The sequence below is a fragment of the Canis aureus genome, chromosome 30 (assembly GCF_053574225.1).
Source record: "Canis aureus isolate CA01 chromosome 30, VMU_Caureus_v.1.0, whole genome shotgun sequence".
NCBI lineage: Eukaryota > Metazoa > Chordata > Mammalia > Carnivora > Canidae > Canis > Canis aureus.
The window spans coordinates 34,248,721-34,275,027 of record NC_135640.1 but is presented as its reverse complement, the minus strand read 5'-3'; the positions used below and the strand labels follow the sequence as shown (position 1 = coordinate 34,275,027).

Genomic DNA, 26,307 nt, shown 5'->3' with positions numbered 1-26,307 from the left:
ACCACCGTCCTTCACCACTTTGAACTTAGAAGCCTGAAGTGTGCTAGGAGAGTTGCCTAACTGGGCAGTCATGGATTGCAGGTTCTTTTTACTTGGCCTGGAGGCAGCCTGTCCATCCTGCACCACAGCTCTTCCAGATGCTCCTTGTCCTTCTTGGACACCTGCCCCCCTTGCTGGGGAGCCAGATCTGTCCTCCTCACCTGCAGACCTGCTTCCTCCACACCCAACTCACAGAGCCTCCTGCCTACCCCAAGCCCTCCCTCCCGCCTGCCTGTGAGAACTGTCCACCTGTCTGTCAGGCATTCCCCACCCACCCCCCAGCTCATAAATATGCTCAAGGGCCTCTCATGCAAATAAATAAATAAATAAAATATAAACAAACAAACAAACAAAAAAACCAGGGGCACCTGGGTGGCTCAGCAGTTGAGCATCTGCCTTTGGCTCAGGTCATGATCCCAGGGTCCTGGCATCAAGTCCATCATCGGGCTTCCCACAGGGAGCCTGCGTCTCCCTCTGCCTGTGTCTCTGCCTCTCTCTGTGTGTCTCTTGTGAATAAGTAAATGAAATCCTTAAGAACCAAAAAACAAAAAAACAAAAACCATGCCTAACTATCCTTCCTGGACTTCCCTCTAACAAAAGCAAGGATAATAGCACACACTTACATGGTGTTTGTCCCCAACACTTTGCATTTATTAACTCATTTAGTGCCCACAGCAACCTCACAGTTGTGTAGAATCATGTGATTCCCCACCTGAAAGGTGAGAAACCGAAAAGCAAAGGGGCTCAGGATCCTGGGGTCTCCTCTCTGAGAGAAGGCAGCGCTGGTGACCATCTCAGTCAGGTTGGCTTCAGAGTCCTGCTCTTACTTTAACTCCATGAGCTGTTTTCTCTCCTTCTTCCCCAAACATGTCAAGAGTTGGGTACAGCCTCTTCTTTCCTCAGCTGCCACAGGATGACTGTGTCTCCCAGACCCTGGGGGAAGCACTCAGCAAACCCAGGGTGGGTAGACCTTGCTCTGAGCAGAAGGTTTCCCTGTATAGTTGAGGACAGAGAGAGACACACACAAGCCATGGCAATGCAGCATCTCAAGGGCAGTGAGGGGCCCCGCAGCATACAGAAGAATTCGAGTTAGCTAACATACAGTGTATCATTAGTTTCAAAAGTAGAAATTAATGATTGATTCATAAGTTGCATATAGCACCCAGTGCTCATTCCATCACGTGCCCTCCTTAATGCCCATCACCCAATTATAATTATCACTTCCCCAAATGCTCAGCATCACTCAGCATCAAGGTATTGATTTTTAAATGTTTACTTTTTTCTTTCTTATTTCAAAAGCTTATTGGAGACATTTTTTTTTAAATCAGGAAAGTATAAAGAAGTTTGCATCATTCATAATCTCTATCTCAGTCTCCTGTTAACATTTTGGTGTCTTTTTTTCATACTTCTAAAACATATTTGTAGTTGACATCATTTTTGGAGTATTGTCTTATAAACTGCCTTTTGTTTCTTAAAAAAATATTATGGGTATTTCCATGCCATTAAAAATTCTTCTAAAATGCTATTTTAGTTGTTGCATAGATTTTCATAACACCATCATTTATTTAGTAGTCTCAGATCTTTGGCAATTTAGATTGTTTCTGTTGTTTGCCTGTAATGATGAACGCTGCAGTGAACATCCCTAAACATAATCTTTGGGTGCATTTCTGATTGTTTCCTTAGAACACTTTTGTAGGAATGGAAATGTTGGTTCAGAGGCTTCAAATATTTTTAAGAGTTTTGATAGTGACACATTGTACTCCAGAACAGCCACCCCCAATTTACATTTCAACCCATCATGCATGAAGCTGGCTCTTTTTTCCCAATCTTTACCATCACTGGATACTAGCTTCACTTTGCTTATTCTTTTTGTGATTATAACCTATCTCCAATTTGAGGGCTGAAGGTCTTTAATAAATTCACGTCTGATAGCCTTCACCTCTCATTTTAGCTTTTCAGAGCTGTTCCTTTATTGTGGTCCCCATTCTTTACCGTTTGTAGATTTGTGAAAAAAGTATAGAATGAACAAAACAGTTGACTTCCAATTAGAAACTATATTCATACACATATTTAAAGGTGCCAATGTATTAGTCTTACCTAGATAAGACTTTATAATGAGCAAGTGCCAACTCTCAAATGTGCTGCCTTAGCCTGGCTCTCTGCTCTGCAACAAAAGTGTGAAAATTCATCTCTACCTGTAGAGCTCCAAAGCAATCTCATTTTCTTACAACCCTCAGTGGCGTGAAGAAAGGTAGATGTTTCTAATGCAGATAAATGATGTAGACGTGTATATCAGCACACACTGGGATAATATGTTTGCAAACAAGCTATAGTATGGACATATCTATTGTGCAGTTGTGATAAAAACTATCATTCACGTCAGGGGTCAGCAATTGATAGCCCATGGACCAATTCTGGCCTACTACCGATTTTGTAAATGAAATTTAAATGGAACAGATGCCCATTTATTTATATGTACTGTCAATAACCTCTTTCTGTCTATAATAGAGTTGGGTAGTTTTGATGGAGCCTATCCACAAAACCTAAAATATTTATAGTCTGCTCTGTACAGAAAAGGCTCACTGACCCCTGATTTATATTTTACAGTAGAGTTTGTCAAGGGTTTTCACAGGAACTACCCCCTTTACCCTTACTGTCCTGTGAGGGAGAGCAAGCATTATTACTCATCTCCCTGTATAGGTGTGCCAGTGGATCTGCCCAAGGTCATGCTTAGTTTGCATGAGGCGGGGGCCAAAGCTTGGATTTAGGTCTTTAGATTTGAAATCTAGGGTTTTATAATTTTTAGATACCAAGAGGTACTTTATTTTCACCTTCTTTAATCTCTCGTTAATAGCAAGCGCCTGTCATTTCCTTCCCAAATTCTCCTTATGGGTTCTTTCCCTTTGATATCAAGTGCTGTGATGGTGGTAATGACATACACAAGTAGATTCCAGCCTATATCTTGTATGCATGTAACACGTGGATTACCAGCTCCTAATAATTTGAGTACTAGGTGTATTAAGAGAGAGTTGACACCCCTGAAAGTAGCTGCCATGTAAGTTCGCTTTCTTCAAAGCATCTTCAGAAATACCTGAGAGTTATCATGTGAAAAGTGATTAATTTATTATGTCCCAAAATCACAGGTGTTGAAATCTGTTCTGAATCTCCCTAGACCTTATAATATCCTTTAAAGCTGAATTTTAAAAAATTAATTTCCCCTTGTAAGTTCCTTAATGTTCCACTTGATTTTCTCTCAAAATTGCAAAAAGGAAAAATAATGTAGATATTTGAGCTTTTGGAATGCTTATATTATGATAAATAGGAATGTACTGGAAATTTCATCATTAACACTAAAATATAACTCTTGGGGCAAAGCGCGGAGACCTATGGACACACATGCCGACCAGTTTTTTTAACCTCACTATTAAATTTGAACCTCCTGTTAGATATGGGGATTAAGCTAACGATCGTATTTACTTTAGCGAACTATTTTAAAAAACCCTAATTCAAAGTTTGTTTCTGACCAGCTACCTCCTTAATCCCATAGCACCTGCCAGAAGACATCCAATAACCCGCTCTTTAGGTCAGATGAAAACATACAAAAGAGAAAGCTTGACTGGAATGACTCATGTTACAAGCCAGCTGCTTTCCAGAATCCGTTAAGCTTTAGGGTCCAGATCTCCTTTTGTGGCTTTCTACAGACTTTATTTGAACAGAGAAATTACAACAACCTTGCCCACATAAAAGCTGAGGAAAGAAACTAGTTAGGGTAGAGAGGGTGCCCAAAATTTCACCATATTTTAAAACAAAATGGCAAGGATGTCAGCAAAAATTATTTTCTGTTTCGTGGTAATGAATGTTTCTCTGCTTCCATTCACTATTGAAATGATGACACTTGTACATGATAGATTTCCATCTGATAAGCAGCAGAGAATTTTTCTCCAGACAATGACTATCAAGGTCACTGAAAGTTCATCTAACATCTTTGGCTAGTGCAGCTATATCACCTATATTCCTCTGTTTTCTTTGACCAATCCCAACTTGTAATGGGTTCTTCTTTTCTACTTCAACCCATCGAGATATGTATTAATCTCAGTATGTGAACATAGTCTTTGCCCATAAGAAGTAAAGTCTAGTCCAGACATTGATTCTTATCACAAGCGACAATTCATGAGTCAGTAGTGGCTGTCTCAGTGACTCAGAGCTGGGGAGGTAGAGAAGAATTCTCAGAAGAAAAGTTGTCAGGGATGGGGGAGGGTCTGAGAAGGTGAAGTCACCCATTCCTTCACCCATTGATTCATTTAACAATTTCATTGAACATCATTCTCTACGAAGAAGTATTCCAGAAGCTGGGAAGAGAGAGAAATTCAGATACCACCAAATAAAGACCTTCTCATAAACAAAGGCTGTGCCTTTATTGACATGTATAGCAGGAATGTTCTAAGTGCATGAGTTGTTGGTGCTTTGGGACTCTGCTTATTGCAAACATTATGATGGAAATGATAATGAAAAGGAAATTAATTAATAGATTAAATTTCCAGGACGTGTTATCATTACCCCCAAATCCACAGTATTGGGTATTTTTTTAAAGGTTGCTGAGTAGTTTATGGAATAATAATGCCTTGCTAGTCTGGTCTAACTGGGGGAAGAAAACTTGAAGTCAAAACATGCATTTCAGAGATGAAACAGAATCCAACTTAATATCACCAAACAATATTCGACTATCATGGACTGAAATGCTTTCCCTGAATAATTCTAACGTAGAACCTCATTCTTCACATTATCCCTTGATGCGTTTCCTTTTTTTTTTTTCCTTGATGCATTTCCATGTGAACTCTCAGAATAGACTCTCAGTGAGAATATCGAGATAAAGGTGGTTTACCTAACATCGCCTCAACATAAACTACTAAAACTTTTAAGTTTGGAGGCAATATATACTCACCTGCTCATGATTTGCAGGTGAGGAATTGAACCACAGCCATGTTAAGCTATTTGCTCCATTCCACATTTTAGTTAATGTCAACATGTTAATCCAACCTGGAAAATAAGAACCTAAAAAAGAGTCATCCCTGAAGCATTTGGATTTTTTTTTTCTCTGTAAGCTTTATTTCATCTAAGTTACAAGCGTACTGTATCCCTGCTATGGGATCCTGGCTGGGGACAGGGATAAGCAGAGCCAACTCCTATCAGCCCAAGATATGCTGCATTGAATACATGAATGTCTACTGTTTTCCAGCTGATCTGGCCCATTGGAGCGTCTGAACTGTCTTGGTCCCCCTTATTTCTTATTGGTGAGTGTTTAGGTAACTGGTATGCTCATATGGAATACATCATACCTCAGGAATATAATGATGTATAATTAACACTAAAGATGCATTGACCAAAGTGTCATTTTCTCTCTGAAGAATCAGGCCAGACTTCATAGTCTTGTACCTCAAGATCATTTGGGTGAACAATATACATTTGATTTGTGCACAAATGTTGCTTCCTCCCTTACAGATAGACTGCTAGATAGCAGAGAAGACAATGAGTGGGGTTTAATTCAGTCTTCAAAATCACTCAGCATTTTTCGAGCCCCAGTCTAGCCCCTTCAAAGCATATGACCTGGGAGAGAAAGTTATCCTCACATTGACTTTCATCAACAACTATTTGTAAGATCTCAAGAATAAACTGCATCACAGAGAGGTTCCACCCAGCAGAGTTGACACAGGGTTAAAAGATGCAGCAGGATTTCCCTTCTGATAGATCATATTTCCTTTTGACACAGTTCTAAATTCTTCAGGGCCAACAGGGAGACCACCGATAATTGCCTGTAATTCAACACACACACGACCAGCTCTCCTGAAAGCCCAGTGTCAGCCTCTCCATTACAGTTAGGGGCCTCAAGGTCCTTTTCTTCCTTTATTGTCTTTCCCTTTGGATCAGTAGCTCTTTTCATGCAAGGTCCTGTTTGATGTCCTAATGAAAGTGTAATTTTATCTTTCTCCAGAAGCCTTCTTATTCATGGTTCTAATGATCATTCCATAATCAGTGTGGTCAGAGGAGCTGAGTCCACCTCTAGGCATCTGTCACATCTGTAACAAAGGGAAAGAAGGGAGAAGTGCCAGGATAAGCCAAGTTTGAAGCACAATCTGGGCTCACCAAGACTAAAGTTTGATCTTGATATTAAATTTTCTTGAAATGCACATTCAACAAATATTTTGACATGGCATGATTAGAGAACCTCCTTACAAAGATGTGCACAACCTAATTGTTCCCTTTCTCTTTTCAAATGCTACCTTGGTCTGACCCCTCCTCATCAATCCCCAAAGAATTGTCCTAGTGTAAAGCCAAGACAAGCCTGGGCAGCCATCCTTCCAGGGTACATGCTAAGCTCACATTCATCATCGACTTAACTTGCCCTCATGTATTAGCACCTTCCAAATGATCGTTGGAAATCAGAGCTACTTATTACGAGGAGGGGGTGTCAGAAGATGAATAAGTAGGCACCAAATACTAAAGAAGTCCACTTCTAGGTGGAGAAGAAAGTGCTCACCTGCATGATGCTAACACAGAACCAACTGGAATGTGCTATCATGGTGTCATGATCAAAATGCTCTTCGATATGGGAAGATGGATCAATTCCAGCTAGGAGAGGGCCAGGAAAACTTCCAGAGAATGTGGATTTTGACTTCACCCTTGAGTTACATAGAACTCCCAAAGCAGATAAAAACAGTGAAGGAAACACTGGTGGTAAAAGGCAATATCAATTGAAGACTCAGAGGGAAAAGCATGCTGGACATGTTCATGTTAAATAGTGTGATCTGATGGTGGTGAGGAAAGGGGAGGTGGGAGAGGCAGTGAGGTTAACACAGGATAAAGCTGGATTCATAAAGCAGGGCTGGATCATAAAGGGTTTTGAATGCCGGGATAAAGAGCTTGGATGCATAGAAGTTCAAGAATATTTTTTAAGCTAGGACATAAAATAATAGTTCTGGATTGTATTAAGACCTCGCCAATATTTCTGAGAATGTTTGAGGGTTGGCGTTTAGGCTCACTGAGTTCAGGTCCCTTTTGAACATCCATGCAATGGCATGCAACCATGGTGCAAAGGAGAGTCTGCAGTATGGAGGAAATCCAAGGTCAAAGGCTAGGACTTAGGAGTAGAGATCTAATGAGCCAATGGTATTACCAGGCAGGTATTACCTCTAAAGCCAGAGAGAAAATTCACTGGCAGGCCACCAGCATCCGGCCAATGCAGGTATGTGTGCAGTATCCACAGCACTCAAAGTCTACAATAGTGCTGTTTAATGGAATATAGTGCAAGCTCACGTATTTAATTGTTGATTCTCTATAATCAAAGAAGTAAAAAAGAAATATGTAAGGTTAATTTGTCTTATATTTTTATTTAGCCATTGTAGTCAAATATTAACATCTCAACATGTATCCTATATAAACATTACTAATGTGATCATTTATATTTTTTCATAAGTCTTTGAGATCTGGTCTATATTTTATACTTAGAACACATCTCAATTCAGGCCAGCCACATTTCAAAAGCTTATTAGTCACATGTTGGTGGCTACAGTATTGGACAGTGCTGCTCTGGAAGCTACTTAAGGAAACTCTTAGAGAGAGTGAGCATATAATTTGTCTTCTTGACTGGGGCACTTCCAAAAGCAAAATGCAGCAAGAGCAGGACTGTCCTGGCAGACGAGGAAGGGTGATCTCCTGCACGAGGTTCCTTCGTAAGGCCTCTTGCTTCTCTCTTCTGTTATTTCAACACCTTTAGTCTGGTGGATAAAGGCCGTGGGCCACTTACAAGCCCTGGCCACAGCCTTTCTAAAGCACCAGGCTGGGACCTGCAGTCAAAGGATTTTCTGGCACTGCTCCATCTCCATGCTCCTGTGCTCATCCCAAAAAAGAAAAGGTTAATAATACAGTGTCACTGGGTGCATACATATATGACACCCATGACATTGGTCTTACTGTTATCCTCATGAGGCTCAGAAAGTTCACCTCATTTGCCCAACATTGCTCAACAGAATAGAGAGTCAAATCTGTATCTGTAATTGCCAGGGCCTTAGCATCTGAGCCATTCAAATAATCCTGCTCCATGGTTCCTAGAGGGAGGTGGTTGCACGGAATGCTTTGGAAGGCTTGAAAGAGAGAGTGACGTGGCTTACCAGATGGCATATCCTTCTAGTTGTGCTTCCTGTAAAGGATATTGAATTCAGTTTACCTACTTGAGGCTTTTATGGAAGCAAAGCAGATTTTCCATGAAAACATTAGGGGCATTTAATTTTTAAATCTCCAATCTTTTGAGATTCAGATTTTTAAATCTCCAATCTCACGTGTGTGTATGTGTGTGTGTGTGTGTGTGTGTGTGTAAATCCATCTCTTTCTGTGTCTCCTCTCTCTCAAACACAATACAGCCAACTACGAAGCGCAGCACCTGTCTGCTAAGGGACATGTTAACTTCTCAACATTTCAAGAACTTGTGGCCATAGCTGGTGAGATATCTTGTCAATCTCGTCCTAGAGGATGACTTCAGATTGGGGTCAGTCTGCCAAGGATGATGTGAAAAACTTAGTCAGTGTTGGAGACCCTGGGGAAAGTCTTCCCAGCTATGAAGATACTGAGCCAGTAAAACACAATCCCAGTCATTCCAGCAGGGGAGTGGGGATGCTGGCTGCCACGCATTCCGGTTGAACAGGGAGTAACTAAACATGTCAAGGCCATGGAGCAATCCTGCCGGTACAGCAGGAAAATCACATAATAGTTACACCCCTCCACTTGAGGTGTTGGCATGAAATTCAAAGGAAGCTTAAAAGATATGAGGTGGGTAGCAGGTCCCTGGTACAGCCAATGCCTGGCTCTTCCTCTGTGTACAGCACCCACAGCAGTGAGGAAAAGTGTCCAACTGGCAAGGGTTCATGGTATCTTTTAGGGCCCCACTCTCCTGAGGCTGAGCTTCAAGAAAGAAGCTAAGGGGCAGCTAGAATAGTGTCTCTTAAGGGGAAAACAATTCAGGGTCAAGGACCAGGCTGGGATTGTGAAGACTGTCTCTTAAGCAGTATGTATATTTGGAAAACTGTCAGTTCCTAAGCTTAAAAATAGAGACTAAATAATGTGGAGTTTCTCAGTGCAGATTAATTAAGTAATTAGTAGGGGTGGGCATCAGTATAATCTGACTCCGATTTGACTCCGTTCTGGAATTTAAAAAGTGGTGCTTTGGAAAAGAGAAGAGACTATTTTCTGGGATTTAAAATGAGTCACGCAGAATCCTAATGGTGTTTATAGAACTGTAGATAAGCTGGGGGAGGGGGATCTTTAGAAAGTAATATGCAGTCTGTCTGTCTCTGTCTCTGCCTCTGTCTGTCTCTCCTTTCCTCCTGTGTGTGCATTAGTGGAGGGTAGGATTCTGTGTCTTTCTCTATTTCTGTGTCTCTGTGTGTGTCTCTTTTTCCATATCTCTCTCCATCTGTCTCTCCCTATCTCTCTCTCTCCCCCCTCTTCTGTCTCTGTCTCTTTTATCTCTATCTTTCCTATTTTCCCATCACTCTATCACATGCAGAGAACACATTGACATAAGGAAGAAATCCTACCTTAATAAGGAACATGATTTCTACTTCTGTATAGATCAATAAAATCTATCTGTGACTTCTCTTTGAGTAACTGGGCAGTGACGGCACATTTAGAGGTCAATGTTACAGGTGGAGAAAGGCAGGGATGAGATTGTCTTAAGACACGGAGATACAGATGTTTAAACCAAAATATAAATTTCCCGATCCCATCTTAGAAAGGACCAAATCAAATTCCCTCAGTGATGGGAAACCGATACGAATACGAAATATGGGCATCATGTCCAAGATGTGCTTTTGGAGGCCTGGCTCTTGGTCTAAGTGATAGCCTGGCCTGGGATCACAAGACAGTCACCTCTCCAGAAAGCAGGCAATGAGCAGGGACCTGAACTGTGTGCTGCCTCCTTTGTGAGCTGAAAAATTTAATGTTTCTGTTTTCTCTGAATATGATCCCATCATGTGGTGATGTCTGCAGGTGCAGAAGCAATGGGATGAACTAGAAGTGAAGTGGAACCAGATAAGGCCCCATTTCAAATGATCCCATGTCTTGAAAAAAAAAAAGATTAATTCTATCATGGATAGGATGATTAAGAAAACTGAGATCTATCTGAGCTTTGCTGACTTTTCTCATGACACCTCCTCATCTTGGCCCTGAAATCGCCATGCTGTTCTCCATGGAGCATGAGTGAGGAACAGACTTCATTCAGGGTCCTTTGAGATTTGCCATGATGCTGAGGTCTGCAATTCAAAATGCTGACAGAAGATACTACTGCAGAGCAATGAAGCTCTTTGGGGTGTCCCAGTTTGAGCTTCTGGGCCTCCTGTTTTCTAGAACTACTTGATGCAACAGAATTCTGACGCAACCAAAGACACTCTGCCATCCTGTGGGGTGTCACCATCACAAATGTGACTGGCATCAAATTAGTCCCTTGCCCCAAGTTTATACAAGTGGCCATGGTGGCTCAGCTAAGATGAGCAGCCTCTGTATTAGCTCTGTTGTGCCAAGTTCTTCCTGCTTTGACTGTACCACTTCCGGAGGGTAGCTACCAGAGTCTTCTCATTCTTTCATTTTCTCAACAGCAAGGTGGTAGTGAAAAAAGTTACCCACTTCAAAGAAATCTTATATGGGTGGGATTAATGAGTATATATGGTTATTTTGAAAATAGGTTGAATAAATGGGTAAACAGAAAGTTGGAAGATACTTATCTATACTCCACCAAAATGATACATTTGAAAGAAAACCCCTGAAACATATGTGTTTTGATTTTCATTGATCTTACTCCATGGGTATTCTAAAGATATTGTTCCAATGAGTGGGATCACAGTGCTCACTGCAGGGCATTCGCCTTGTCAGTCTCTGGGTAGGAAGTGCTCATTTCTGATCTCAGGGAGCAGTGGACTCCTTCTCCGAGGGGCAGCAGCTGCCCCCTGAGAGTAGAAATGCAAGAATTGAGCCTGAATGAGGGGCCATGAGGATGTTTGACCCTCCACATGAAGTGTGGCTTTGTGTTGTTCTTCTGGAGATTTCATGGATTCAGGAGGTCAGTGATGTAATTTAGGGGAACGCTCCCAAGAACCATTTAAAATAAGACATAGATGAGTCATCTTTTAACAGACAGCTTTTCTCCTTCTTGTTCACTCATCATCATCAAAGTGAAAATCACAAGTTAAGTATGTGAAATTGTAAATTTGTTTGGCATGTAGTTGTGTCTACACGTACTAAAGTTTCCCACTTATGGGAGTCTCCCATTACTGTTCATCCCCTTCGCTCTTGCATACATACCCATTATTTTCCTACCAGCTGTCTGCTTGCTCCCTTGATATCAAGATTTGCTCTCACCCAGCCAAAGTCAAGCTCTTGGCGTCCTGCTGATAGTCATAACTGCATCTGCATGCGCTCAGGTCTTTTGCCATTGAAGATTAGGATGGATTAAGATATCCTGATGACTTTTTCAGGCCGGGAAATGATTTCAAATATACTGGAATTCAGGGAGTAGGATATTGGAAAGAGAGCTGATCATTTGAAAACAGCCCAAAGTGAACATGATTTTCAAATAGGAAGAAATATGTGAACTTACCACTTCTTTGAGTGTGCAGTGAAGCTGTATTGTTCTTGCACCACCGTGTTTCACAGTAAGATTGAGTTCTGTTAAGGAAGGCAAGAGGCAAAAATCCCAATAGTAGACCCTTGCTGGTCTTGTTTCATTACAAAAACAATAGAGCAAATGTATTCACTTTTCTTATATGTCTTACATTCCTTCTTGGACTCAATAAATATATGTCTTGAATGGCTACTCTGTGCCTAATATATTTTAAATGTTGGGAATATAGCAGAGAACAGATAAAAATCCCCGAACTCATGAAACTTATGTTCAAAAAGAAGATGTGGTATATATGATGGAATATTACTCAGCCATCAAAAAGGATGAAATCGCACTACTTACATTGACATGGATGGAACTGGAGGGTATTATACTAAGTGAAATAAGTCAATCAGAGAAAGACAATTATCATATGGTTTCATTCATATGCAGAAAATAAGAAATAGTGCAGACGACCATAAGGGAAGGAGGGGAAACCGAATGAAAAAAAATCAGAGAAGGAAACAAACCATGAGAGACTCTTAACTCTGGAAAACAAAATGAGGGTTGCTGGAGGGGAGGTGGGTGGGGAGATGGGGTAACTGGGTGACAGGCATTAAGGAGGGCACTTGATGTGATGAGCACTGGGCACTATACACAACTGATGAATTATTGAACACTACATCCGAAACTAATGATGTACTACATATTAGCTAATTGATTTTAAAATTTTTTTAAAGAAGTCACAAAATAAATAAATAAAATATACACTGTGGGCAGATGATATTAAGAGCCACGGATAAAAATAAGGCACATAAGAGGGGACCAGACATGCCAGGGTGGTGAGGGAAGGCCACAATGAGAAGATGACAGGTGACTGAGGTGGTAACAACCTCACCTGGAGGAGGTGAGACAGGGAGTCCTGCAGATATGTGGGGCCAGAGCATGCCTTGCATGAGGAATAGCAAGTGCAAAAGCCAATCAGAAACTTAAGATGACTTTTTTGATTTCTGTAAAAAAACACCCTTGGGATGCTGGTTGTGGTTGCTTTGAATCTATAGATTGCTTTGTGTAGGATCATAATCTTACTGATAGTTAAGCCTCCCAATCCATACACGTGGCCTGTCTTTCCACTAGTTCTAAGGCTCCTTTTATTTCCTCAAGTAACGTTCTGTAATTTTCAGTGTTCAAATCTTTTGCCCCCTTGGTTAAATTGACTCCTAAGTATATTGTTCCTTTTGATGTGATTGTAAATGGATTGATTTTTCATTTCCTTTTCAGATTGTTCATTGCAGGTGTACAGAGATACAATTGATTTTTGTGTGTTGGCTTTATACCCTACAACTTGGCTAAATCAGTATATTAGATTTCTCATGTTTTATGTGGAAACTTTAAGTGTCTACAGATAAGATTGTGTCAGGGCACCTAGGTGGCTCTGTCGGTTAAGCGTCTGCCTTCGACTCAAATCATGATCTCAGGGTCCTGGGATGGAGCCCCAGAGCCTGCTTTTCCTTCTCCCTCTGCCTCTCTCCCCACTCATGCTCTCTCTCTCTCATACACACACACTCACCCTTTCTCTCAAATGAACAAATAAAATCTTTTTAAAAAAAGATCATGTCATCTATGAGCAGAAATGTCCATCTTCCTTGCCAGTTGGGGTGTCCTGAATTCTTTTCCTTGCTTAACTGCTCTGGCTAGAGCTTCCTGCTCAGTGTTACATAGAAGTGGCAAAAGTGGGCTTTCTTGTCGTGCTCCTGATATTAGAAGCAAAGCTTTCAGTTTTTCGGCTTTGAGTATATTAGTTGAGGGTTTTTCATAGATATCCCTTATTATATTTCCTTCTATTCCTAGTTTATTATTTATTTGGAGTAATAAACCAGTTTTAGTGATAGGAAATGGTAATGATTGCCCAATAACAGCTGTGAACGTAATTAATGCCACTGAACTATATGCTGCAAAATGGGAAAGATGAGAAATTGAATGTTGTGTATATGTTACTGCTACTCACAAAATTAATATTGTAATGTTTTTTAGAAACCATTGATTTTTACACTTTAAATAGGTGAAATATATGATACATGAATTTTATCTCAATAAGGCTGTTTAAAAAAAAAAAAAAAACTGTCCCCTATATGTATGTGCAAGGCTATCATCAAGAGTGGCCTCCAATTCCAACTCCCTTCAAGTTAGGAAGCAAAGATGTGACAGTTGAGAGAGATAACAAAGAATTTCCAAATATTGAGAGTAGCTGTTGCCATGTGTACAAGTGCAAACACCAAGGACCAAGTTGGGTTATGCCACCAACGTGGCCAACTTTCAGAGCCACTTGTAAAATAACCATCTCTGTATACTCACAGGACTTTACACATGGTAGGTATGTGATAGATGTTCACTACTTGTCTGTTAAACAGTAGTTTCAGTGAAATTTGTGGGATCGTCTTTCTTATAGATTTGAAAAAAAAATCAGTATAGACTTGAGTTTCCCTTTAAGCAGTTGCTTCAGGCTCCATCCTAAAAATCTCTTAGATATCTTTCAGTCTCGCATGTGGCTTCTATTGGTCTTATATTGCTAATTCTAACTCTGGAAATCATTTGTCCTCATTTGGATTATAATTAAAGACTCATTTGTGGGGACACCTGTGTGATTCAGTAGGTTAAACATCTGCCTCTTGATCTCAGCTCAGATCTTGATCTCAGGGTGGTGAGTTCAAACCCCGAGTTGGGCCCCATGCTGGGGGTGGAGCCTACTTAAAATAAAATAATTAATTAATTAATTGACAAGCATCATTTGTGTTAGAGTCAGATGTTACAAGTATGGCTTGTAACTGACTTTTTTCTTGGTGAGAAGCTTTTTTTTGCTCTGCCCAATGAAGATGCAGCTCAACCTGGGTAGATCCAGCTGAAATAATTTGGAAAATGTCACTTAACATCAGTCCAAACAAGTTCATCTTTCTATTTAGTCTGATGGGATGGTCACATTTTTAAAGGAAGAAAGAGCAGGATCTGCATGGTCTTGTGCTTGATGGGAGAGAAGATCCAACAGAGAAGAAGGAGCCGGGTTTTCCCTTCATTTTCATGCACTTCCTAAGGGGGAAGGCCTAACCACGTGTGGTCACAAAACCCAGCACTGAAACAGCCGTCCCCTTTCATCTATGTCCGCACATGTTGAACACTATGAACACTAGATCGTGTGTGTGTTTTTAATACTACTCTCTCTTCCAGGGAGTTCAGAACACACGTGTGCCTTTTAACTCTCACCAGGCCCTGAGATCTGCAAACCAGAAAGATCATTCTGGAAGGAGCTTAGAGAGGTCAGGGAAGGCTGTTGTGCACCAGCCTGAGACTCAGGAAGCGAGGTCTCCCAGGACAGCCCGTAACCACTCATACTCACATGGCACAGCTCAAAGGCCTTGCTGTATCTTGCTTTTGCTGCCCATAAAACACAGATAGTAACACTTGCAAAACAGACACTAAATGGAATGCATTTTGTGATCTCTGGGGAAAAGGCGGCCTGTTAACATATGCTGACAGTGTGTTATTCTGGGGCAGGCCTGGAACCACAGCCTCTCGTTGCCACCAGGATCATTTCTGGAACCTCTGCCAAGAGCAGCCCGAGCACTCCAGCCTCTGAGCCCCATCTCTGGGTCCAGCTGGCATGAGATTAAGGGCCATCTCTGCCCAGCTGTTTATGCCCTGCTCACCCACAGGCCTGAATTCAAGGCCCCCGATGCTTCACAGCCACCGCAAGTCACCAATTCCACCTCGTAACAGACCTACTTAGTACCATATGCCTGCCTCAGGTCAGGTCTATTAAATCTCCTGTTTGTGGGGCCGAGCAGTAAAGACTGGATCCTTCAAAGAGAAGGGTTTTGCTTTGGAACACAGATTTCTTGATTGTACTCCACGGGTGGATATTCAGTGGGATGGGGGGCGGGTGTTGTGGGTTGTTTCGTCTTGAGAAAAAAAGAAGCAGGCGAAATGAGGACCGGGCCCCTGGGGCTCTGGCTCCCTCCTCACCCTGCAAAGCTGAGGCTCCGGGCGCCCAGAGCTAGAGAGAGATCCTCTGAGGAGGAGGACAGATGATGCAGGGGGAGGGGAGCGGATGTCACAGGAACTGTCCCTGTTATCTCCGAAAGTCACGCAGTGGTCTCTGGACACTGTGTGGTCCTCCTGAGGAAGCCACAGGGGACATTCTCCGGGAAATGGGGTTGATCTCGGTGGCCCCACTCAGGTCCCCTTTCCTAAACGCCTTGCTTCTCCTCCCCATCCCCTCTTTCTAGCCAGTCTCGCTTCCCTAAATATTTCTGGAGAGGAAATCGGGGTAGCAAAGATATTAATTTTAAGGGACTCAACCCCTTCCTGGAGGACTCAGAGTTTGAAAGAGAAGCATAGAAGGGGGGGCAATGCTCACCCCAAAGCATAAATCTCCAGTGGCAGCTGTTCGGATGCTTGTGTCATGGTAAGGCAGGTGGAGAGGGAGGTAAAGGGGGAAGCATCGCAGGTGACCACATGCTCAGCCCCAGTGTGAGGCTGGCCCTGACCCTTCCTACCCTGCCTCGCAGAGCCCACCTCCCACATGCATCCCACATACACAGAGAAGGACAAAAATGAAGCCCGTACGACAGCACCCCAGATGAACAAGGACAGGGAGAGCCAACGATGGGCTCAGATTATTAAAAACCACCTTAGAAAGCCCGGAGGGAAAGAGCCATGCCTGGCTGCTCCCCATCTGCGCTGAGCCCCAAAGCAAGAGGAAATTGATTGAAATATCGGCAGCAGGAGCTCAGGACAGAGAAGGATCTCGAAAAGAAAGGCATCCCGCCTGTTGCACAAGCCCTGCTCTTTGCAGGGTCTCTAAAGAAATAAGGGTTCCGTCATCGATTAAAGCAGCGGATCAGCAAGATCCCCACCAGGGCTGAGACAACCTCACCCTCTAATTTTAGCAACTCGCCTTGGCAAGGGAAGGGTCCCCCCTTCCTCGGGCTATCTGCTGCTCCACACACCATCTCCTACAGCTTCCTTTGAAGTTGGCGGGCGCCCTGTGGACTCAAGGCCAGAAACGCTGCAGGAAGAGACATGCTCCCAGCCATTAGGCAGCCCTATCTCGCTGCAGCAATAGAGGCTGTCTATTTTTAATTTCTTTTTTTTTTTTTTTTTTAATTGTCAAACTGTGGCGCTTAGTTTGAAATTACATACGAGAGGTCAGGTTTGGGGTTGACACTCAGAAACGATCATGAGGTCATTGCCCCCTCCAATGCTCTCTTTCTGCGCAGGGGAGGATGTTTAAACCATGACTTTATTTTAACACATTTATAGATTTCATTCATATTTTTAACTCATTATACATGAATGCAATTGTAGCCTGTCGCACGGTGACGAAAAGTGGCCGAAAGCCATGGGAATGTGTTTCTCATTGTGGAAAGTACGAGTTTAGGCATTTTCTTCTCTCAAGCAAATTTCTGTAGTTTGGTTAAGGAGATTTTTAATTTTGAAAAAAGAAAAAAAAAATCCTAAATTCCAAAGTACTTTTTCATCTCCAAAGTTAACCCTATAAAAAATAAGGCAACGTTTCTAATTTCGCAAAAATGTTTTGATAGTATCTATGTCCTATTGCTCAAGATCTAAAACCTTTTTTTTTTGTTTTCATGTTTTGGTTTGAGTTTTTTGTTGTTTTGTTTTTAGCCTCTTGGTCCCACAGTGTAAAGCAAAGCGATAAGGCCAGGGGAAAGTCTCACTGCAGGAATGCTCAAGTTTCTAGGGAACGTACCGCACACCTTCTGTGAGGAGGATCTTGGCGATTCTAACTTTTTTCCACTTCCCGTTTTACTAGAGAGGAGATAGGTTAGGAAGTGAAGCAGGGAGGACCCATAGAGGGAAGAGTTTGGTGTTTCCTTTCAAGCTAACTATTATTTAAGAAGTGTCAGGGATCCCTGGGTGGCGCAGCGGTTTGGCGCCTGCCTTTGGCCCAGGGCGCGATCCTGGAGACCCGGAATCGAATCCCACATCGGGCTCCCGGTGCATGGAGCCTGCTTCTCCCTCTGCCTATGTCTCTGCCTCTCTCTCTCTCTCTCTGTGACTATCATAAATAAATAAAATAAATAAATAAATAAAAATAAGAAGTGTCGACGTTGAGGAGTGTCTGGGTGGTTCAGCAGTTGAGCGTCAGCCTTTGGCTCAGTGTGTGATCCTGGGTCCTGGGTCCAGGGTTAGAGTCCCACGTTGAACTCTCTGCAGTGATCCTGATTCTCCCTCTGCCTACATCTCTGCCTCTGTCTCTCTTTGTCTCTCTCTGTATGTCTCATGAATAAATAAATAAAATCTTTAAAAAAAAGGAAAAAAAAAAAAGAAGATTGACGTTGTTCCAGAAACTCTGCTTTTAGGCCATAGTTTCCATCTTCCCAGTCCCAACAGCATGCAGCACCCTCAACAGTGTGTGATGGGCTGACCTCATAGACCGGCCCTGCGGCTGGAGGAAGAGTGGCCACAGGCCAGAGGCGGGAACTAGGGGAGAGCATCCCTATGGCCTTCCCTCTTCAGGCACTCACACCAGCAGCCCCATCTACTGGGGCTAACCTCTCCTGGTCACCCTTTTATTTCCTCTCATGCACTTCTCTCATTTCCCCACAGCTGAATTCCCTCCTCCTCTCTTCCTCAGCACAGAGCCACATCTTAGCACAGCTGAGCTAAGTGGTGGGAGGGAATATGGGGCCTGGTCCTGATCCCGGGGGAGGGGGGTCCTCTGAGGTGATGATGCTCTAGAGGGAATTCCTGTCTCATAGGTGGGGATCCCCAGTCCACAAATGCACAGCCCGACCAAGTCTGGGGTTCCTTTATTCTACACACCTAGGAACGGGCTGCGGACATAGCAGGTTCAAGGTCTAGGTGTTGGGAAAACAGACCCACAACTTCAAAGAATTCTTCATGTTCAAAATCCTGTAAAGCAAGTCTACACTGAGGGCGGGGGCAGGGGGATTCTAAAAGGTAGGAAAGGCAGAGAGAGGAAACCTAAGGTAGAAAGCCATACCTACACGAGCGTTTTGAGAACGTAGGAGAACGTTGCTCCCTAAATGGCCTTGACTATAAACCACGTCCTGTGACAACACAGGACAGCACATAAATTATAGCCTTGGTAACGTTTGCATCTCCAATTCCCTCCCAGAAAGTTACAAGCCTGATTCCAAAGGAGTTAAGTCGCAAACAGAATTGTGATACTTATTTTTCAATTAGGAAAAAAGATGATTTTAACATATTACTCATTTCTATCATTTTTGAGTTTACCAAAACCAACGAGAAATGAGTTCTCAGGCCATTAAATTCCACCCTTTGCGGTCAGAGCTGAAAAGGCTGGAAAGTCTCTGCTGGGAAGGGTGGAGTTTGGTGCGGAGGGCCCACGGGGACACGCTGGCGGGGTGCTCCGGAGCCAGGCCCCCACCTCTCCTCTCACCCAGGCCGCCTTCCGAGCATCGCCCGCCCTGCTCTGGGCCCCTGGTTGACTTCGGCTACTGGTCAAGTTTCCTTCCCAGCCCCAGTGAGTGGCCCGGTTGCCAGTGCTGAGCTGACTCATGCCTTCTCGGACTTCCTGACACCCTGTTCACGGGCCTGTCTGGAGCTCGAAGACTCTCTGTGGCAGAGGTGTCGCAATTCCAGTCAGGAAACCAAACTAACCGCCCCAGAGTTTGGCTGAGGCATCTGAGGGTGTGCGAGAGCAGAGGCTCCCGGGGCACGATGGACGTTGGAAGTTCATGCCAATGTTTTTTGTTGCTTTCTCTTCCATTCTTTTTATTTTTTCCTGTCTAGTTTTATTGAGATACAGCTGATGTGCAGTGCTGGTTTGGTCCGAGGCAGACAGCCAATGACACGACTTACATATATTGTGAAATGTTGGCCATAGTTGGTTTAGTTGACACCCATCCTCTTAAATAGATACAAAAAGAAAAAGAAAAAAACTCGTGCCACTGTTGATTTTCTCTCAGGTCAACCTACACCCATTGACCAGTTTGTCTACAAGCATAAAAATGTCAATACACGTGTGCAAAGGCTTCAGATGCAAAACCCTTTCTTGTGTCCTTACCAAAGGAAAAAGACAACTGATCATTTGATTCAGATCATTTACATCTTGGGTAAATGTCTTATCCTTCCTCCAAGGTGGTGACATTTCTTCAAAGAATATTTCTAACTTTTTTTTTTTTCATCTGAATGGCAAAGCAAAGAAATTTTGTTCCTCCTGGTTGCTCTGGAACGAGTCAGTGATCTGATGATTGTCGAAATGACAATTTCCCATGTTTCCTACAATCACAGCCTTCATTTTATTCTTCCCCATTCACTGAGGGGAGAGGAGCTTTCTCTTGGTGCACAATGGGCTCTTGAGACCGTTGGGCGTATCACTCGCCATCTCAGAGGGATCATGATTTCCGCAAAAGCCACGTGCCTGACTTCAAAGGGTAGGAGACAAATCAGCATTTAGGGAGATTAGGAAGTAGGGAATCTCAGTGATTGGTATGGAAGCAGTTAGTGCATTGCATTTATTCCAGTTCTTACCCTGAAGCCCTCCCCCCTCCCCAGTTCCTCAGCCACTGTGTATGTCTAGGGTCAAGCAAATAGACCAATCTCCTCCAACCCCGCCCTGGACCAGCGTAGGGGTGTTGAACCAGAGAAGTCATATCAAGTGGAAAGTCACTAATTCACAGTTTTTGTTTGATCCCAATAAAATGGTTCTATTTTAAAATAGTGATTTCTAGGGGCGTCTGCGTGGCTCAGTCGGTTAAGCATCTGCCTTCAGTCCAGGTTATGATCCTGGAGTCCTGGGATTGAGTTTTGCATCAGGCTCCCTTGCTCAGTGGGGACTCTGCTTCTCCCTCTCCCTTTGCTCCCTCCCCCCTCCTCATGTGCTCTCTCTCTCTCTCTCTCTCGCTTTCTCTCTCACACTGTTCTCTCTCAAATAAATAAAGAAAAATATTTTTTAAGAAAAATATTTCTAAAAAATAGTGATTTCTATGATCTTATGATTAATAGTCCCTATATTTTATATTACCTTGTTCTACAGCTAAGTCACTTTGCTTGCATTTAAAAGTATCCATGTTTATGGGGGAGTATGTCTAAGGCTTACATACTAGGTTTGAAAAGTTTGTCTTGGGGCACCTGGGTGGCTCAGTCGGTTGAGTGTCTGCCTTTGGCTCCTGGGATCGAGCCCTGTATCGGGCTCCCTGCTCATGTGGGGAACCTGCTTCTCCCTCTCCCTCCACGGCCCCTCTTGCTTGTACTCCCTATCTCTGTCTGTCTGTCAAAGAAAGAAAAGAAAGTAAGAAAAGAAAAAAAAGAAAAGAAGAAAAGAAAAGAAAAGAAAAGAAAAGAAAAGAAAAGAAAGAAAAGAAAAGAAAAGAAAAAGAAAAGAAAAAGAAAAGAAAAGAAAGAAAGAAAGAAGGAAGGAAGGAAGGAAGGAAGGAAGGAAGGAAGGAAGGAAGGAAGGAAGGAAGGGAGAAAGAAAGATCTTAAAAAAAAAAAAAAGAAGGAAGGAAAGTTTGCCTTTTTTCTTCCTGGACACTTTGAAAGCTCTTGAAATTGGCTCCATGCGTCTTTCTCAAAGCAGCTACCAGAGGAGCACCCTCAAGGGTGATGGCATCTGCCAAACCAGAGGCACATCCAGTGCCCGGCACCTCACACGGGTGCTCCCCATAGCGCCTCCCCCCACCCCCCTCCCAGGCTCTCTTCCTGGCAGGGCAGGAGAGTGGCCCTTTCGGGGAACTGCTGGCCTTGTTGCCAGCTCAGCCTGGAGAAGCGGCCCAGGGGAGCCTTGCTCTTCCTGAGGTCTGGGCAGACTGCCTGTCCAGTCATCTTTTTCATTGCTGGCCCCATGATGGAGAAAGTAGACTTGGACGGCCAGTCTGGCCACAAGGTACGCTGTCCTATAAAGCCCAGCCACCGGGCCAAGGACCGCCAGAGTCTGAGCTCTGCCTAGACCACCATGCAAACCTTGGTGTGAATGTGCGATCCTTGACACAGACAAAGGACATCACCCTTCAATTTGCTTTTTTGTTTTGTTTTGTTTTTATTTGTAATGTTTCATTTCATGAAACCTCTTTATCTTTCGAGAAGGAGATTTTTCTTCATATCCGTGACGGCTCTTAGAAATCATCACTTGTTTGTTTAGTGACTGATTCATGACCTTGTCCCCCAGAAGGCTAATTTCCTGGAGACAGAGACTGTGGTCAACCTCTTTGCCTATTGTACCCTCAGGACCTAGAACAGTGCCTGGCTCATGTTCCCCTAGAGGCCCCATTTGTTAAAAAGGAAAATAGAGGCAGTGAGTGGGTGCTTTGGGTCTTCCCAAAGTCCAGCTGCCTGGAAGGTGCCCCAGTCTCCTGTCTGGTGCTCAGCACCATGTCGCTCCCAAAATGCCATCTTGTGAAGGAACTGGCAGGCCTGTGCAGTGTGTGAGCAGCCTGGGAATCTCCCACCACGCCCATCACTGGGCAGAGCTTCCAGGGAAAGCAGGCCTCCTGGCCGTCTCCCCCATCCTGGGAAAGGGTGGGGATGCCACAGCCCCTAGAGAAACCACTCCCTTCACTCTCTGCGAAGTACTTTATTACTTTCCTGTGGCTGCCGTAACAAATGACCACAAACCGGGTGGCTAAAAACAACAGAGATTTTTTTTTTTTCTCTCACGGTACCAGATGCCAGAAGTCTGAAATCAAACAGGGCCACCCCACCTCTGAAGGCTTGAGGGGAGAATCCTTCTGTGCCTCTTCGTAACCTCTGCTGGTACCGCTGGCTCCTAGCTACATCACTGCAATCTCTACCCATGATCAGGGCCATCCTTCTTCCCTCTGTGCGTCTCTGTTTTCTCTCCTCATAAGGACACCAGTCCCTGGATTTAGAGCTAACATGACCTCACTGTATGAAGTTATTTCTGCAAAGACCCTCTATCCAAAGAGGATCATGCTCTGAGTTTCTGCATGGGTGTGAATTTGGGGAGACGCTACTCAACCCAGTTCAAGCCATAGGACACAGGAGCTACTCTCCCGTTGACCACTTATTGGCTGTGTGACCTCAGGCAAGTCAGCCAAGTAAGTGCCCATAGATGTTTCATGTAAGTCAGTGGATAGCTCTGTCATCAAGGATCCCACTGGGGGTGACAGACAAGGGAATTGACCCACAAAGTCAGCCAGCAAGTATAGGAAGGGACACCCAACCTGTCTAAGGAGGTGATGGCAGATGGGGCTATACTTTATCTAGGAGAATTTAGCCAAAGGGAAAAAGCGGGGGAAAGGAGTGTCAGGTGGAGGTAAGGTATGTTCAAGGACCTGGGGCCAGGGAGGGACCTGGCATATCCAGAAAATGCCCAGTCAGTCTGAGACGACTAAAGCCCAAGGCAAGAACTGCAGCTGGGATATAAGCAGAGAGGCAGATGAAGTGCCGTCACAGAAGCTGAGCCCCTGGGTTGCACCAGCCCCACAGCCAGGGAGGTCTCCAACTCCAAGGTCACCTCTAGCTCTCAACCGTCTTCGTCCATTTGCCTGCTATAGCAGAAATGCAATAGACGGGGTGGCATATAAACACCAGGTGTTTATTTCTCACCCTTCTGGAAGCTGGGAAGTGCAAGATCCAGGTGTTGACAGAGTCAGCGTCTAGTGAGAATTCTCTTCCTGGTTCAGAGTTAGCTGTCTTCTCATTGTAACCTCACATGGTGGAATGGGTAAGGGAGATCTCTGGGGTTTCTTTTATAAGGGCACTAATCCCATTTATGAGGGGTCCACCTTCATGACCTGATCACCTCCTAAAAAGGCCCCACCTCCAAATACCATCCCACTGGACATCAGGAACTAACATGACTTTGGGGACAAAAGACAGATATTCAGTCTATGGCATCCAAGTCCCTAAACTCCTGGCTGGTCAGAATGTCTCAGTGCTCTCTTGAACTGTCCAGCCCTCAGAGCAGATATGGGCTACCCAAGACATTCTGATCCCAAATGAAGCATGGTGCTGATACATCCTGTGACAAAGTTGCTGAGCTTTTGTCCATTTCTGTGGAAAAGAATGGATGGATCAACAAAATCCCATTCCCTGTCTCTCAGCGTGGAATCTATTAACAGAGACATACCAGATGTGTGTGTGCATAGGTCACCCTGGTTCGTGATAGGATAGCCACAGGAAACTGAGGCTCACCATCTCAAAAGCTTTTGACTAAAACCCATCCTTCCGATCTACCCTGATGACTAGAACTATTGTATTTGCTGATTTTTCCCCAGTACAGCAAATACCCATTCCTTGTTCTCTTTGATAAGAGGCCTTATCAAAGTGATAGTGGTGACCCACTATCACACATGCAGCTCTACCATTCCAAGGATTCCTGCTCTTACCTGGGGAAGCTTCTGGAAAGAATCACCTTGTCTGCAAGCCTTCCATGGTTAGTAGGGTCTAGGTCTTACTTGCATCACAAGCAAAGTCATTGTAGAGGCTCTGATTAAAAAAAAAAGGATCCTCTTTTCCCCCCGATCTACCAATGCTTCACCCTGATGCATTTTCCCATCTGGTCCTTCCAGATGGTCAGGGGTTCTCCAAATGAAAGTGACATAAAGAGCAACCTCTCAGGAGGGGAGCTGTTCAGTAAAACAGCAAAGGGATAGAATCTCAGAAACCCAAGTTCGTCCTTAAACAGATAAATAAATCCTAGGGTCATCGCTCAGGACAGGAAATGAGCCTAGCAATTGAAAAAAAAATAGTTCATTCACTGGGCTTCCACCCCTGAGCTGGATGTTCTGTGCATGTCATTTCATTTCCTCCTGCTGCCACCCTCTGAGCAGGACCCCCTGACGGATGAGGAGATCGAAGTAGAGAAAGGTTAAGGAATCTGGTGCCTGAAAGCATATCCCCTGCTCTCTCCCCATTCTGCAGATCTGACTGGTAGGGCCCACGGGTCAACAAGAAGGAATGCGGCCTTGTTACAATCTACACCCTGGGATTTCTTTTGCATCACTGCCTACAGCAAGCCAAAGAGCTCAGTAAAAACTCTCATTAGATACCTCAATTTTTACAGCACAAAGGCATTTATTTATATTATGCCAGAACAGACATGCCTGCAGCCCACAGACTTCCATACTTTACCCTGAAGCTACTTTGGGTGGATTTGATGTCTTTCAAGTTAGGCTGGGTGGAGAGAGTCCAGAGAGAAAGGGATCGTCTTCAGAGTGGCCTGAGCAGCCTAGACTGAGAAAAACTACATTAACCGAGGGGCACATTACGCCAGGCAGCTGCCCAAGGGGGTGATTTCAGAAGCCTGGGAAGGCCCTCATCCTAGAAAAATACTTTCCTCTCCCTCACTGACCTTCTAGCACAACCTTAGGCCTTCATCTTCAAGTTTAAGTTAGCTCTGAGAAGGCAGCTCTCCCAGGCAAGGGTAAATTATTAGTCATTTACACTTTAGTACAAAATAAATAATAGGCTGCCCTAAATAAGATAGAGTGACAAAGGTCAGTATGAGGAGAGTTTAGGGCACCAAAGATACAAAATGGATCTCTCCATTTACTTGAACCTATACTTGTTGGTACCACTCCCTTTGAGGATGTGGGAGCCCCCAGGGGCTCAAAGCTGCCCTGCCCACTAGTAGCTACTGTATCAGAATCTACCAACTGTTAACCATCACATGCAGGGTGTTGCATCTGGGACAAGACTAAGGCATGAGAGACGGCACCCAAATAATAATCATAATAGGTTGAGTCACCACCTAGCTTTAGAGTTAACGGATGCACCGGGGAGGACGGAGGCAAGCAGTGAGCAGAACTAACAAGGTATGGTGGCCCAGAGGACATGCAGTGCGCTAGGGCAGGCTCAGGCCAGGCTTCGTGGCGGAGGAAGCATCTAGGAAATTGTGCCGGATGGAAATGAAAAGACAGGCCCTTGCAGCCAAAGGAAGAAACGTGGGTGCTCACAACACAGTTTGGGACGGTACTCAGTGATGCCGTAGCTCAGAGGAAAGCAGGGGCCAGGGCTGCGCACTGGGCGTCTGGGCTCCAGCCATTCCCTTCCCTGGGGTCTGCAGGGCGCTGGCCCATCTGGAGCCCCTGGGAAGGCCCTGCTGATGCTCTGGAAAGGACACGCAGTCTCTGTCTCTCTGCCTGCCTGTTTCCTCCTGGCTGTGTCACAAACGCATCACAAATGCTGATGCATGTCACAAATGCTGATGCAAGGAAAGAAACAACAGTCCCAACCCACCAGGGGTCCCGGAGCTGGGCTTTTGTGGGGACCCTTAGCCGCCCACTCAGCCGGTGCCCGACTCGGTGCGGATAAACGAGATCACGTAAGGCATCCTGGAACCAGCGTCAGTGGGTACCTGACCTTACTTGTGTATATTTATAAGATGCTTGGGAAGGTACAGAGAGATTTCCCTGGAAGGGAAACTGTCTCCCTGGAAGCCCACACGACCCTGCAAGGGAAGAGAGGGCCAGCAGCCCCATTCTCAGAAAAAGAGACTGAGGTTTCTAGAGGCTCTCTGACTTGCCCCTGGCCACTGGGGCATCAGAGGGGGAGCTGGCCCTCTTTCTGGGGCTCCAGGCCTCACACCAGATTCTTCCCCTCAACAGCAAGCCTGCCACAGAGGTAGCACTTCCCAGACCCTGGAAGAAATCTTG

The 26,307-nt window shown here is 44.2% G+C and overlaps 1 protein-coding gene and 1 long non-coding RNA gene across 9 annotated transcripts in view; one reads left to right on the top strand and one right to left on the bottom strand.

The window, feature by feature from the left end:
* Positions 1 to 26,307, top strand: part of RUNX1 (RUNX family transcription factor 1) — a 254,199-nt gene that overhangs the window by 36,811 nt on the left and 191,081 nt on the right. The window lies entirely within an intron of this gene.
* LOC144301897 (uncharacterized) lies at positions 5,167 to 25,811 on the bottom strand. Of its 3 annotated transcripts, none has more exons than XR_013368796.1 (7): positions 25,404 to 25,811; positions 24,040 to 24,139; positions 11,681 to 11,748; positions 11,386 to 11,581; positions 7,225 to 7,369; positions 6,575 to 6,765; positions 5,167 to 6,113 (listed from the first exon to the last, which is right to left on the bottom strand). It is a non-coding gene; the product is annotated as an uncharacterized LOC144301897 (long non-coding RNA). The 3 variants fall into 3 exon arrangements; XR_013368798.1 differs by having other exon boundaries at positions 25,465 to 25,811; XR_013368797.1 differs by lacking the exon at positions 6,575 to 6,765.